We start from the raw sequence: 14,861 nt of genomic DNA, 5'->3' as shown, positions 1-14,861 counted from the left end.
TTCCTCATATCAGTGAGATCATATAATTGTCCTTCTCTGATTGACTTATTTCACTTAGCATAATACCCTCTAGTTCCATCCACACCATTGTAAATGGCAAGATTTCATTTTTTGATGGCTGCATAATATTCCATTGTATATAATACCAATTCTTCTTTAACCATTCATCTGTTGATGGAAATCTAGGCTCCTTCCATAGATCGGCTATTGTGGACATTGCTGCTATAAACCTTGGGTTGCATGTGTCCCTTCGGATCACTACATTTGTATCTTTGGGGTAAATACCCAGTAGTGCAATTGCTGTGTCATAGGGTACTTCTATTTTCAACTTTTTGAGGAACCTCCATACTTTTTTCCAGAGTGGCTGCCCCAGCTTGCATTCCCACTAACAGTGTAGGAGTGCTCCCCTTTCTCTGCATCCTCACCCCACCCAAAGAACAAATAATCCAAATGGCCAACAGACACATGAAAAAGTGCTCAACATCACTTGGCATCAGGGAAATACAAATCAAAACTTCAATGAGATACCACCTCACACCAGTCAGAATAGCTAAAATTAACAAGTCAGGAAAACAGAGAACATCATTCTTAAAGCCATGATGTTTAATGGTCTAACAGTGATAAGATCTGTCAGACTTCAGGTCACCCAGATTTTTTTGTATTTGGTCCCAAACCCCTACTGGAAGATAAGGCCTGAATTTCTACCTCTTTACCAAACATCTACCCAATTTAAATTTTGAAAAGATGATAGATATTAGTACACTCTTATATTGTTGGTGGGAATATAAATTGGTATGGCCATTATGGAAAACAGTATAGAAGTTTCTCAGAAAATTAAAAATAGAAATACCATATGGTCCACTTCTGGGCATATATCCAAAGGAAATAAAATCATTATCTCGAAGAGATATGTGCACTCCCATGCTCATTGAAGCCTTATTCACAATTGCCAAAATATGGAAACAACCTAAGTGTCTGTCAACAGATGAATGGATAAAGAAAATGTGGTATAGATGTACAATGGAATATTATTCAGTCATGAAAGAGAAGGAAATCCTGCCATTTATGACAACATGGATAAACTTAGAGGACATTATAGCTAAATGAAATAAGCAGTCTTACCTATATGTGGAACCTAAAAGCCAAACTTATAGAACCAGAGTAGAATGATAGTTGCCAGAAGCTGGGGGTAGGAGATGTTGGTCAAAGGGTACAAGTGGGGGGAGGGAGCCTTCAGGATCCTGCACCTCCAGAGCATGAAACTCTCCCGCTCTAGGGACCAGGCACAGACTTGCAGACCAGTAGCAGATGGGAAAGGAATTTAGGGAAGCCCCCCCAGACTGAAACCTGGAGCTGTGGGGGCGAGCATGTGAACTGGGGTGGCTGGTGGTTTTAGAAACACAAAGGGCAGAGACATGCTTGGACCTGGAAGTGAGCGCTGGGAGTGCCGCTGTGGGGCACACAACCAAGGATGCTGCAGTTTTAGCAGCACAGAGAGAAACGGAGACAGTGTGGCCTGGACAGCTCACTGAAAAACAGACTGAGATCTCTCTGTTCTGAAGCAGAGGGTTGGAAATGGTCTCTTCTGCTCTCTCAGAAGATATGCAGAAAGCCACGAGGGAAAGCCGCCAGAGAACAAAAGCCCCCAAAACCAGTTTTCACTGAGCCCAACCCCCCCATAGGACACAGGGGAATTCTGCCCAAACAGGGTTGCCTGAGTAACAGCGTGGAAGGCCCCTCCCCCAGAAGACAGGCTGGAAAAACAAGAGGCCAACAACTCTAAGGTCCCTATAAAACAGGTGCATCTTGTTTGGGTTGTGGTCAATAATTTGGACTCTGTACATTCCCTCAACCACCCCTCAACAGAATGACTAAGAGGAAGAACCACCAAAATAGGAAAGACTCAGAGAATGTGACTTCTGCTACAGATTTACAAATGGATATAGATATAAGCAAGATGTCGGAAATAGACTTCAGGGTAACAGTTATGATGATAGTTAGAATGGAGAAATCGATTAATGGCAACATAGATCTCTAAGGGCAGAAATGAGAGCTGAACTGGCAGAACTTAAAAATGCTATCCATGAGATCCAATCTAATCTGGATACTCTTAACAGCTAGGGTAAATGAGGCAGAAGAACAAATTAGTGATCTAGAAGAAAAACTGATAGAAAAGAAAGAAATCGAGGAGGCCTTGGATAAACAGCTTAAAATCTATGAAAACAGAATTAGAGTAATAAGTGACACCATGAAACATTCCAATGTCAGAATTATTGGGATCCCTGAGGGGGTGAAAAGAGAGGACTAGAAGATATATTTGAGCAAATTGTAGCTGAGAACTTCCCTAATCTGGGGAATGAAACAAGCATTCATGTCCTAGAGGCAGAGAGGAACCCTCCCAAGACCAAAAAAAAGAGTCCAATGCCCCACATGTAATAGTAAAACTTGCAAATCTTAGAACCAAGGAAACCATCGTGAGGGCAGTTGGAGAAAGAGATTCCTAAGGTACAGAGGGAAGAACATCAGAAAAACGTGAGACCTATCCACAGAGACCTGGCAAGCCAGAAAGGCCTGGCAAGACAAATTCAGGGTACTAAACAAGAAGAACATGAAGCCAATACTTTGTCTGACAAGGCTGTCATTTAGAATGGATGGAGACATGCAGACCTTCCAAGACTGGCAGAAACTGAAAGAATATGTGACCACTAAGCCATCCCTGGAAGAAATATTAAGGGGGGTTCTATAAAAAAAGAAAGATCCCAAGAGTGATATAGAACAGAAATTTACAGAGACAATCTATAAAAACAAGGTCTTCACAAGCAACATGATGACAATAAATTCATATCTTTCAATAATCACTCTCAGCGTGAATGGCCTAAATGCTCCCATAAAATGGCACAGGGTTGCAGATTGGATAAAAAGACAGGACTCATCCATATGCAGTCTACAAGAGACTCATTTTGAACCTAAAGATACATCCAGACTGAAAGTGAAGGGATGGAGATCCATCTTCTATGTCAATGGACCTCAAAAGAAAGCTGGGGTAGCAATTCTCATATCAGACAAATTAGATTTTAAGCTAAAGACTGTAGTTAGAGACACAAAAGGACACTGTATCATTCTTAAAGGGTCTATCCAACAAGAAGATCCAACAATTGTAAATATCTAAGCCCCCAACATGGGAGCCACCAACTACATAAGCCAACTGTTAACCAAAATAAAACATCATATTGATAATAATACGTTACTTGTAGGAGACCTCAATACTCCACTCTCAGCAATAGATAGATCATCTAAGAATGAATCAACAAAGAAACAAGAGCTTTGAATGACACACTGGACCAGATGGACCTCATAGATATATATAGAACATTCCACCCTAAAACAACAGAATACTTATTCTCCAGTGCACATAGAACTTTCTCCAGAATAGACCGCATACAGGGTCACAAATCAGGTCTCAACTGATACCAAAAGGTTGAGATTATTCCATGCATATTCTCAGACCATAATGCTTTGAAACTGGAACTCAATCACAAGAAAACAATTGGAAAAAATTCAAACCCTTGGAAGCTAAAGACCACTATGCTTAAGAAAGCATGGTTCAACCAGGAAATCAAAGAACTTAAACAATTCATGGAAACCAATGAGGAAAAAAACACATTGGTCCAAAACCTATGGGATACTGCAAAGGTGGTCCTAAGGGGGAAATACATAGCCATCCAAGACTCACTCAAAAAATAGAAAAATTCTGAATTCACCAACTAACTTTACACTTTAAAAAACTGGAGAAAAAGAAACAAATGCTGCCTAAGCCACACATTAGAAGAGAAATAATTAAGATTAGAGATCAATGAATTAGAAACCAGAAATACAGTAGAGCAGATCAACAAAACTAGAAGCTGGTTCTTCGAAGGAATTAATAAGATCGATTAACCCCTGGCCAGACTTATCCAAAAGAAAAGAGAAAGGACCCAAAGTAATAAAATTATGAATGAAAGGGGAGAGATCACGACTAACACCAAGGAAATAGAAACAAATATCAGAAATTATTATCAACAACTCTATGCCAATAAATTAAGCAGCCTGGGAAAAATGGATGCCTTCCTGGAAACCTATAAACTGCCAAGACTGAAACAGGAAGAAATTAACAACTTGAATAGGACAATACCCAGTAACGAGACTGAAGCAGTGATCAAAAACCTCCAAAAAACAAGATTCTAGGGCCTGATGGATTCCCTGGGGAATTCTACCAAACATTCAAAGAAGAAATAATACTCATTCTCTTGAAGCTGTTTCAAAAATAGAAACAGATGGAAACCTTCCAGACTCATTCTATGAGGCCAGCATTACCTTGATCCACAAACCAGGCAAAGAACCCATCAAAAAGGAGAATTTCAGACCAATATCCCTGATGAATATGGATGCCAAAATTCTCAACAAAATCCTAGCTAATACAATCCAACAATACATTAAAAGGATCATCCACCATGACCAAGTGGGATTTATCCCAGGAATGCAAGGGTGGTTCAACATTTGCAAATCAATGAATGTGATAGAACACATTAATAAGAGGAGAGAGAATCATATGGTCCTCTCAACTGATACAGAAAAAGCATTTGACAAAATACAGCATTGTTTCCTGATTAAAACTCTTCAGAGTATAGGGATAGAGGGAACATTCCTCAATATCAGAAAATCCATCTATGAAAAACCCACAACGAATATCATTTTCAATGGGGAAAAGCTGAGAGCCTTTCTCTTAAGATCACGAACATGACAAGGATGCCCACTCTTGCCACTATTGTTCAACATATTACTGGAAGTCCCATAGAACAGCAATTGGACAACAAAAAGAAATAGAAGGTATTCAAATTGGCAAAGAAGAGGTCAAACTCTCTCTCTTCACAGATGACATGATACTTTATGTGGAAAACCCAAATTACTAGAACTCATCCAACAATTCAGTAATGTGGCAGGATACAAAATCAATGCACAGAAATCAGTTGCTTTCTTATACATTAACAATGTAACTGTGGAAAGGGAAATTAGAGAACTGATTCCATTTACAATAGCACCAAAAACCATAAGATAACTTGGAATAAACCTAATCAAAGAGGTAAAGGATCTACTCTCTAGGAACTACAGAACACTCATGAAAGAAATTGAAAAAGACACAAAAAGATGGGAAAACATTACATGCTCATGGATTGGAAGAATAAACATTGTTAGGGGCACCTGGGTGGCTCAGTAGTTAAGCGTCTGCCTTCAGCTCGGGTCGTGGTCCCGGGGTCCTGGGATTAAGCCCTGCATCGGGCTCCCTGCTCGGCGGGGAGCCTGCTTCTCCCTCACCCACTCTCCCTGCTTGTGTTCCTTCTCTCACTGTGTCTCTCTCTGTCAAATAAATAAATAAAAATCTTAAAAAAAAAAAAAAAGAAGAAGAAGAAACATTGTTAAAATGTCTATGGTTCCCAGCACAATCTATATCTTCAATGCCATCCTGATCAAAATTCCAATGGCATTTTTCAAAGTGCTGGAGGACACAATCCTAAAATTTGTATGGAATCAGAAAAGACCCTGAATTGCCAAGGAATTGTTGAAAAGAGAAACAAAGCTGGGGGCACCACGTTGCCTGATTTCAAACTATATTACAAAGCCGTGATCACCAAGACAGCATATTACTGGCACAAAAATAGACACATAGACCAATGGAACAGAATAGAGAACCCAGATATGGACCTTCAACTCAATGGTCAAATAATCTTCAGCAAAGCAGGAAAAATATGTAATGGGGAAAAGACAGTCTCTTCAATAAATGGTGCTGGGAAAATTGGACAGCCACATGCAGAAGAATGAAACTCAATCATTCTCTAAAACCATACACAAAGATAAACTCAAAATGGATGAAAGACCTCAATGTGAGACAGGAAGCCATAAAAATCCTAGAGGAGAACATAGGCAGTAACCTCTTCGACATTGGCCACAGCAACTTCTTTCAGGACATGTCTCCAAAGGCAAGGGAAACAAAAGCAAAAATGAACTTTTGGGACTTCATCAAGATAAAAAGCTTCTGCACAGCAAAGGAAACAGTCAACAAAACAAAGAGGCAACCCATGGAATGGGAGAAGATTTTTGCAAATGACACTACAGATAAAGGGCTGATATCCAAGTTCTATAAAGAACTTCTCAAACTCAAAACCCAAAAAACAAATAATCAAGTCAAAAAATGGACAGAAGACTTGAACAGACACTTCTCCAAAGAAGACATACAAATGGCTAACAGACACATGAAAAAATGTTCATCATCATTAGCCATCAGGGAAACAAAAATCAAAACCACATTGAGATACCACCTTACACCAGTTAGAATGGCAAAAATTAACAAGGCAAGAAACAACAAACGTTGGAGAGGTTGTGGAGAAAAGGGAACCCTCTTACACTGTTGGTGGGAATGCAAGTTGGTACAGCCACTTTGGAAAAGTGTGGAGATGCCTCAAAAAGTTAAAAATAGAGCTACCCTATGACCCAGCAATTGCATTACTGGGTATTTACCCCAAAGACACAGATGTAGTGAAAAGGCGGCCATATGCACCCCAATGTTCATAACAGCAATGCCCACAATAGCCAAACTGTGAAAAGAGCCGAGATGCTCTTCAACAGATGAATAGATAAAGAAGATGTGGTCCATATATACAATGGAATATTACTCGCTATCAGAAAGAATGAATACCCAACTTTTGCATCAACATGGATGGGACTGGAGGAGATTATGCCAAGTGAAATAAGTCAAGCAGAGAGAGTCAATTATCATATGGTTTCACTTATTTGTGGAACATAAGGAATAGCATAGAGGACATTAGGAGAAGGAAGGGAAAAATGAAGGGGGTGAAAATCAGAGGGGGAGACAAACCATGAGAGACTATGGATGCAGAGAAATAAACTGAGGATTTTAGAGGTGCGGGGGGTGAAGGGATGGGTTAGTACAGTGATGGGTATTAAGGAGGGCACGTACTGCATGTAGCACTGTGTGTTATATGCAAACAATGAATCATGGAACGCTACATCAAAAACTAATGATGTATTGTATGGTGACTAACAAAATAAAATTAAAAAATAAAAAACAAAACAAAAACAGAAGGTACAAGTGTTAGGTTATAAGATGAGTAAGTTCTGGGAATCTAATGTACAGCATGATGAGTATAGTTAATAATATTTTGTTGCATACTTGAAATTTATTAAGAGAATAGATCTTAAGGGTTTTCATCACATACACAAAAAAGAGAACTATTTAAGATGATAAATGTGTTAACTAGCTTGATTGTGGTGATCATTTCACAATGTGTATATATATATCACATTTTATACTTTAAAGATTTTATTCATTTATTTATTTGAGAGAGTGTGAGTGGGGGAGGGGCTGAGGGAGAGGGAGAGAGAAAGCAAGCAGACTCTGCCGAGCGCAGAGACTGACTTGGGGCTGGAAATCTTGACCCTGAGATCATGACCTAAGACAAAATTGAGAATCAGATCCTGAACCAACTGAGCCACTCAGGCACCCCATCACATTTTACACTTTAAAAGATCACATTGCACAACCTAAATACACACAATTTTTATTTGTTACTCATACTTCAATAAAGCTGTAAGGAAAAAAAGATATTAGCCCAATGGTGGTGGAAACATTTCAGGACTGGACTGAAAAGCAATGAGAAATCTTAAGACAAACATTGCTAATTCCAAGGCCATAGAAGAGACTAAAGCCTGTATAAGTTCACAGCAAACAAACTGAAATACTAATTGAACCAAAGAAATCATTCCTTAACTAAAATTAATAAGTTAGTTCTGACAAACCATCAAAATGAGTGAGACAAAGAAAGAAGCAAGAAAATGGGAGTTATAGTCAAGAGAGAAAAATAATTAAATATAAACAGGTCTACAGATTACTCAGATGTAGGAAAAATTAGAACAAGTTTTTAAATCAAAGAATCTATGGTAACAGATTAATTTAATGGGGTAAAGAATTGAAGAGATATTTGGAAATAATTTTAAAAACACATGGAAATGATAAAAATACAAAATAGAATATTCTAAATAAAAAATTTACTGAATGAGATATTGTCAGATAGAAAACATCATAAGAAAGGATTGGTGAATGTAAAGAGTAGTCAAGAGAAATCCCTAAAACCTAAGCACAGAGAGAAAGAAAGTAAAAAATAATAATAATCAAAAATAATATACAAGTAATCATAGTTCTAGAAGGATAAGAGATTTTTTAAAAAGCAAATTATTTTACAATTTTTTTCCTGAATTTGATTTTTTAAAAAGCAACCTATTGACTCAGGAAGTTCAAGAAACACTAAGAAAAATAAGTATTAAGAAGGTACATCATAGGAGGGGGTGGAGCAAGATGACAGAGGAGTAGGAGACCTGGATTTCGTCTGGTCCCAGGAATTCAGCTAGATAGGGATCAAACCATTCTGAACACCTACAAACTCAACAGGAGATCGAAGAAAAGAATAGCAGCAACTCTCTGAACAGAAAAGTGACCACTTTCTGGAAAGTAGGATGTGCGGAGAAGTAAATCCAAGGTGATATTCAGGAGGATAGATGGCTGCTTCTGGCAAGTGATAGAGCAGCGGAGCACAAAATCAGAACTTTTAGAAGTCCGCTCTGCTGAGGGACGTCGCTTCAGTGGCTAAGCAGGGGGTGGAACCCTAGCTGGGACAGTGTGGTCTCAGGACCCTAAGGTCACAGAAAGACTGGGGGTGCCTGAGTGTGACAGAGCTTCCAGGTATCAGAGTGGGGAAGCTGGCTACAGGGACAGAGCAGAGGCGTGGGCTCTCAGCTCAGGGTTGCCATAAACTGTGATCCGCAGCACAGTTGGGCCACTGCTCTTCCAGCAGGGACCCAACAAGTGGTAGAGCCAGGGAGACTCCCCTTCCTCCCCTGGGAGGAGTGGTGCAGGAGCACACCACAGGGATCTGCTGGGTTTGGAGACTCCACACCGGGTTGGGTGCCAGAGATAGAAATGCTCCATCACAGGCCGGGTGAGCACGGAGTGCGGCGGGAGACTGGGGAGATGGGAGGAATTGACTGCTTTTCTCTGGGGGTGCACTGAGGAGGCAGGCCCCGAGTTCTTGGCTCCTCCAGGGCGGAGGTTGGAAGGCCACCATTTTCACTCTCTCCTCCAAAGCTGTACAGAAAGCTTGCAGGGAACAAAAGCTCTTGAGAGCAAACCTGAGCAGATTACTTAGCCCAGAACCCGCAAGGGCGGGGCAATTCTGCCTCCAGCAAAGACATTTGGGAACCACGGCAACAGGCCCCTCCCCCAGAAGATCAGCAAGAACAGCCAGCCAAGACCAAGTTTACCGATCAATGAGAACGGCAGATCTCCAGCATTAGGGAAACACTGCACATAGAATTCATGGCTTTTTTACCATGATTCTTTAGTCCTTCAGAGTCAATTTTTTTTTTAACTGTCTTTTTTTTTTTTCCCTTTTACAACCAACATCGTATCAATCCCTTTTTTTTTAAGATTTTATTTATTTATTTGAGAGAGAGAATGAGAGAGAGAGAGCATGAGAGGGGGGAGGGTCAGAGGGAGAAGCAGACTCCCTGCTGAGCAGGGAGCCTGATGCGGAACTCGATCCCAGGACTCCAGGATCATGACCTGAGCCGAAGGCAGTCGCCCAACCAACTGAGCCACCCAGGTGCCCCCGTATCAATCCCTTTTTTAAAAAACATTTTTATTTTTCATTTTTAGAGTCATATTCTATCCTTCATAGTATTTACCCTTATTTTTGGCATATATATGTAAGTTGTTCTCTCTTTAAAATTTTGAGATACAGTTTCTTCTAACAGACCAAAATATACCCTAAATCTCTAGTGTATAGCTTTGTTCTACTCCCCTGCCTGATCACATTCTCTCCTTTTTTTCTTTTTTTTTAAATCCTCTTTTTCTTTTTTCAACCAACTTCTTATCAATTCCTTTTATAAAATTTTTTATAATTTTCATCTTTACAGTCATATTCCATCCCTTCATATTAACCCTTATTTTTGTACATATATAAGTTTTTCTTTCTTTAAAATTTTGGGAGACACTTTCTTCTAACAGACCAAAATACACCCAAAATCTAGTGTGTGGCACTGACCTATGTACAAGCCTGATCATATTTGGTCATATTCTGTTTTTTTTGTTTGTTTTGTTCTTTTTTTGTTTGTTTTTATCTTTTTCTTTTTCTTTTTCTTTTTTCTTTCTTTCCCTTTCTTTTCCCCCAGTTTCAGGTCTTTTCTGATTTGTTTAGAATATATTTTCTGGGGATGTTGTTACCCTCTTAGCATTTTGTTCTCTCATTCATCTATTCTCCTCTGGACAAAATGACAAGACAGAAAAAAATCACCTTAACCAAAAGAACAAGAGACAGTATGGACTGCCAGGGACCTACTCAATATGGACATTAGTACAATGTCAGAACTAGAGTCAGAACGATGACTTTAAAGACACTAGCTGGGCTTGAAAAAAGCATGGAAGTTATTAGAGAAACTCCTTTTGGAGAAATAAAAGAACTAAAATCTAACCAAGTTGAAATCAAAAAGGCTATTAATGAGGTGCAATAAAAAATGGAGGCTCTAACTGCTAAGATAAATGAGGCAGAAGAGAGAATTAGTGATATAGAAGACCAAATGATGGAAAATAAAGAAGCTGAGAAAAAGAGAGATAAACAACTACTGGATCATGAGGGCAGAATTCGAGAGATAAGCAATACCATAAGACAAAACATTAGAATAATTGGGATCCCAGAAGAAGAAGAAAGAGAGAGAGGGGCAGAAGGTATAATGGAGCAAATTATAGCAGAGAACTTCCCTAATTTGGGGAAGGAAAGAGTCATCAAAATCCAGGAGGCACAGAGAACCCCTCTCAAAATCAATAAAAATAGTCAGCACCCCGACATCTACTAGTAAAACTTACGAGTCTCAGAGACAAAGAAAATCCTGAAAGCAGCTCAGGAGAAGAGATATGTAACCTACAATGGTAGAAACATTAGACTGGCAACAGACCTATCCACAGAGACCTGGCAGGCCAGAAAGGACTGGCATGATATATTCATAGCACTAAATGAGAAAAATATGCAGCCAAGAATACTATATCCAGCTAGGCTGTCATTGAAAATAGAAGGAGAGATAAAAAGCTTCCAGGACAAACAAAAACTAAAGGAATTTGCAAACATGAAATCAGCCCTACAAGAAATCTTGAAAGGGGTCCTCTAAGCAAAGAGAGAGCCTAAAAGCAACATAGACCAGAAAGGAACACAGACAATATACAGTAATAGTCACCTTACAGGCAATACAATGGCACTAAATTTGTATCTTTCAATAGTTACCCTGAATGTAAATGGGCTAAATGCCCCAATCAAAAGACACAGGCTATCAGATTGGATAAAAAAACAAGACCCCTCTACATGCTGTCTGCAAGAGACTCATTTTAGACCCAAAGACACCCCCAGATTGAAAGTGAGGGGGTGGAAAACCATTTACTATGCTAATGGACACCAAAAGAAAGCTGGGTGGCAATCCTTATATCAGACAAATTAGATTTTAAACCAAAGACTGAAATAAGAGATGAGGAAGGACACTATATCCTACTTAAGGGGTCTATCCAACAAGAAGATCTAACAATTATAAATATCTATGCCCCTAACATGGGAGCAGCTAAATATATAAGCCAATTAATAACAAAAGCAAAGAAACACATCGACAACAATACAATAATAGTGGGGGACTTTAACACCCTCCTCACTGAAATGGACTGATCATCTAAGCAAAAGATCAACAAGGAAATAAAGACTTTAAATGACACACTGGAACAAATGGACTTCAAGATATATTCAGACATTCTATCCCAAAGCAAGAGAATACACATTCTTCTCTAGTGCGCATGGAACATTCTCCAAAACAGATCACATCCTAGGTCACAAATCAGGTCTCACCCAGTACCAAAAGATTGGGATCATTCCCTGCCTATTTTCAGATGACAATGCTTTGAAACTAGAACTCAATTACAAGAGGAAAGTCAGAAAGAACTCAAATACATGGAGGCTAAAGAACATTCTACTAAAGAATGAATGGGTCAACCAGAAAATTAAAGAAGAATTTAAAAAATTCATGGAAACCAATGAAAATGAAAACACAACTGCTCAGAATCTTTGGGATGCAGCAAAGGCAGTCCTAAGAGTAAAGTATATAGCAATACAAGCCTTTCTCAAGAAACAAGAAAGGTCTCAAGTACACAACCTAACCCTATACCTAAAGGAGCTGGAGAAAGAACAGTAAATAAAGCCTAAACCCAGCAGGAGAAGAGAAATAATAAATATCAGAGCAGAAATCAATGAAATAGAAACCAAAAGAACAGTAGAACAGATCAATGAAACTCGGACTGGTTCTTTGAAAGAATTAACAAGATTGATAAACCCCTGACCAGACTTACCAAAAAGAAAAGAGAAATGACCCAAATCAACAAAATCATGAATGAAAGAGGAGAGATCACAACCAACACCAAAGAAATGCAAACAATTATATAAGATCATATTATGAGCAACTCTATGCCAGCAAATTAGATAATCTGGAAGAAATGGATACATTCCTAGAGATGTATGAACTACCAAAACTGAACCAGGAAGAAATAGAAAATCTGAACAGACCTATAACCACTAAGGAAATTGAAATAATCCTTAAAAATCTCCCAACAAACAAGAGCCCAGGGCCAAATGGCTTCCCTGGGGAATTCTACCAAACATCTCAAGAAAGAATTACTACCTATTCTTCTGAAACTGTTCCAAAAAATAGAAATGGAAGGAAAACTTCCAAACTTGCTTTATGAAGCCACCATTACCTTGATCCCAAAACCAGACAAAGACCCCATCAAAAAGGAGAAATACAAACCAATATCCTTGATGGACATGGATGCAAAAATTCTCACCAAAATACTAGCCAATAGGATCCAACAGTACATTAAAAGGATTATTCACCACGACCAAGTGGGATTTATCTCTGGGCTGCAAGGTTGATTCAACATCTGCAAATCAATCAATGTGATGCAATACATTAAGAAGAGAAAGAACAAGAACCATATGATCCTCTCTATAGATGCAGAAAACGCATTTGACAAAGTATAGCATCCTTTCTTGATTAAAACTCTCTTCAGAGTGTAGTGATAGAGGGTACATACCTCAATATCATAAAAGCCATCTATGAAAAACCTATAGCGAATATCATTCCCAATGGGGAAAAACTGAGAGCTTTTCCCCTAAGGTCAGGAACGCGGCAGGGATGTCCACTATCACCACTGCTATTCAACATAGTATTAGAAGTCCTAGCCACAGCAATCAGACAACAAAAAGAAATCAAAGCATCTGAATCAGCAAAGAAGTCAAACTCTCACTCTTTGCAGATGATATGATACTTTATGTGGAAAACGCAAAAGCCTCCACTCCAAAACTGCTAGAACTCACACAGGAATTCAGTAAAGTGGCAGGATATAAAATCAATGCACAGAAATCAGTGGCATTCCTATACACCAACAACAAGACAGAAGAAAGGGAAATTAAGGAGTCAATCCCATTTACAAATGCACCCAAAACCATAAGATACCTAGGAATAAATCTAACCAAAGAGGCAAAGGATCTGTACTCAGAAAACTATAAAATACTCATGAAAAACTGAGGAAGATACAAAGAAATGGAAAAATGTTCCATGCTCATGGATTGGAAGAACAAATATTGTGAAGATGTCAATGCTACCTAGAGCAATCTACACATTCAAGGCAATCCCCATCAAAATACCATCCACTTTTTTCAAAGAAATAGAACAAATAATCCTAAAATTTGTATGGAACCAGAAATGACCCCAAATAGCCAGAGGAATTTTGAAAAAGAAAAGCAATGCTGTTGGTATCACAATTCCGGACTTCTAGCTCCATTACAAAGCTGTCATCATCAAGACAGTATGGTACTGGCACAAAAACAGACACATAGATCAATGGAACAGAATAGAGAGCCCAGAAATGGACCCTCAACTCTATGGTCAACTCATCTTTGACAAAGCAGGAAAGAATGTCCAATGGAAAAAAGACAGTCTCTTCAACAAATGGTGTTGGGAAAATTGGACAGCCACATGCAGAAGAATGAAACTGGACCATTTCCTTACATCACACACAAAAATAGACTCAAAATGGTTGTAAGACCTCAATGTGAGACAGGAGTCCATCAAAATCCTAAAGGAGAACACAGGCAGCAACCTCTTCAACCACAGCCACAGCAACTTCTTCCTAGAAACATCGTCAAAGGCAAGGGAAGCAAGGGCAAAAATGAACTATTGGGACTTCATCAAGATAAAAAGCTTTTGCACAGCAAAAGAAAAAGTCAACAAAACGAAAAGACAACTGACAGAATGGGAGAAGATATTTGCAAATGACATATCAGATAAAGGGCTAGTACCCAAAATCTATGAAGAACTTCTTAAACTCAACACCCAAAGAACAAATGATCCCATCAAGAAATGGGCAGAAGACATGAACAGACATTTTTCCAAAGAAGACATCCAAATGGCCGACAGACCCATGAAAAAGTGCTTAACTTTTCGTTCGGCATCAGGGAAATCCAAATCAAAACCTCAATGAGATACCACCTCACACCAGTCAGAATGGCTAAAATTAACAAGTCAGGAAACGACAGATGTTGGCAGGGATGCAGAGAAAGGGGAACCCTCCTCCAGTGTTGGTGGGAATGCAAGCTGGTGCAGCCACTCTGGAAAACAGTATGGCGGTTCCTCAAAAAGTTGAAAATAGAGCTACCATATGATCCAGC

This window comes from Mirounga angustirostris, unplaced genomic scaffold, assembly GCF_029215605.1.
Source record: "Mirounga angustirostris isolate CCGP_5_RB_7025 unplaced genomic scaffold, mMirAng1.0.hap1 SCAF_14, whole genome shotgun sequence".
Classification (NCBI taxonomy): Eukaryota; Metazoa; Chordata; class Mammalia; order Carnivora; family Phocidae; genus Mirounga; species Mirounga angustirostris.
The sequence above is the reverse complement of the archived record's forward strand: the minus strand, read 5'-3'. Positions refer to the sequence as shown.